The following is a 1,935-nucleotide window of genomic DNA, read 5'->3' as shown; positions in this document are numbered from 1 at the left end:
AAACTCTTATTTCAAATCTATAATCTTGTTTGTCTCAGTTTTAATTCTCACAGAGGAATTATTGTAGGCAAGATTACTAATTTTTCGTAAAAATATTCTCACGAAATTTTTACTACCTTTTAGTACAATTCAAGCAAGAAATTTTTTTGGTTTGATCGTCACTAGTTTTAACTCAATTAATTACACAACCTCACGAAGTGCTATTAATTGACTTTTTCTTAGTGAGCAAATATAATTGTATTAGCAATAAAAAATTATTCTTTAGAGAAATACATGTAGATATTGAGATTTTATTGTAATAATATTATCAAGTGAATTAAATGATTCCCAACTCTTTTTAAATTATAAATCTTTCGGAAATTATTTGTTTTGCTTTAATTAATTAACAAGTTTTAAAACTCATCTTTCATCAATTTGGTTCTCTCAAATAGTAGTAAAAATATTAAAAGTTTGTAGCCTAGATTAACCAATATTTGTGGGACGATATCATAAACTATACTAGAATTTGACTGAGTACAAGCAAAAAAATCCTACGCACATTGGTCTCGTCACTGGACTGACCTCTAAAAGCACCTCACGCAGGAGGCGCGCTAGATACCGGAGGCGCATAATAAGGCTCCTGAGGCCTAGGAGGAGCTGGAATACCACTGGCTGCTGGAAGAGCTGAATGAATATGGTGACTCATATAACCCCTACCATGACGACCTGCAGCTAGGGCACGGGCACCAGAATAATAGCGCGACTCTCGAGATCTCTTGGCCTTTCTCTCCTCTCTCTCCCTAGCATGCATACCCTCAATCCTCCCAGCAATGCTCACCACCTGCTAATAAGAAATATCCATCTCCAACTCATGAGCCATGCTAGACCTAATATTGGGAATAAGGCCCTCAATAATCTGGCGAAGCCTCTCGCGAACAATAGAAACCAAGGCTGGTGCATGCCTAGCCAAACTAGTGTAACAGACAGCATACTCTGAGATCATGCGTCCTTGAGGCTCTGAGGAACATACTCTCTCAGGAACAGATCTGAAAACTAAGTCCAAGTCAGTGAAGCAGCCTCATCCGGACTGTCTAACTCATAGGTGCGCCACCATTCATAAGTGGCTCCTCGAAGCTGGAAAGTAGTGAAGAAAACCCCGCTCGATCCTGATATACCCATGGTATGGAGAATGCGGTAGCACTCATCTAGAAATCCCAGAGCATCATCTGATACTAGACCGCTGAATACAACAGGCTTGTACTTCTTGAACCTCTCAAGCCTCAACTGCTCATCCTCAGAAGCCGCTGCCCTGTCCTCGGGCTGATCTTAGACTACAGGATGTACAGGAATAATCTCAGGGACCTGCTCAACATGTACTCGCTGCTCAGGAGTGTGGGCGGCGGGAGTTTGTGCTCCTCCCCCGGCCTGAGATGTAGCTGCAGCAAGGGGAAGCAATCCTGCTTGAGCCAAAGTGGTGTACATGCTTATGAACTATGCCAGAGTCTCCTAAAGTGCTAGAGTAGTAGTAGTAGTAGTAGCAGTAGGCTTATCAGGTGCCTGAACTCCGGCTGGAACAACTGGTGTTACCTTAGTGGCAGCTCGCGCAGGTTCTCTGGCTGCCCCACGTGCGCGTCCTCCGCCTCTACCCCGAGCTCAGCCTTTGACGGCTGTAGTAGGGGGCGCAAGTGCCTGATCATCTTGGGTAGCATGTGTCCTCACCATCTGTGAGAGAATAGAAGACAGAAGTTTAGAATTGTGATGTCAAAATCTCGCACAAAAAGGAAATCAAATGAAGTGGAATTTTTCTAACAGTTACATAGCCTATCGTGGATAAGTACAAATGTCTTCGTACCGATCAACGAGACTCTAATAAACCGGCTTGTGATCCATGACTCCTATGAACCTAGGGCTCTGATACCCATGACCCCGGTTCGCCCTCCGTAAACCATCGTGATG

Source organism: Nicotiana tabacum, chromosome 6 (assembly GCF_000715075.1).
Source record: "Nicotiana tabacum cultivar K326 chromosome 6, ASM71507v2, whole genome shotgun sequence".
Classification (NCBI taxonomy): Eukaryota; Viridiplantae; Streptophyta; class Magnoliopsida; order Solanales; family Solanaceae; genus Nicotiana; species Nicotiana tabacum.
Note: the sequence above shows the minus strand (reverse complement) of the source record.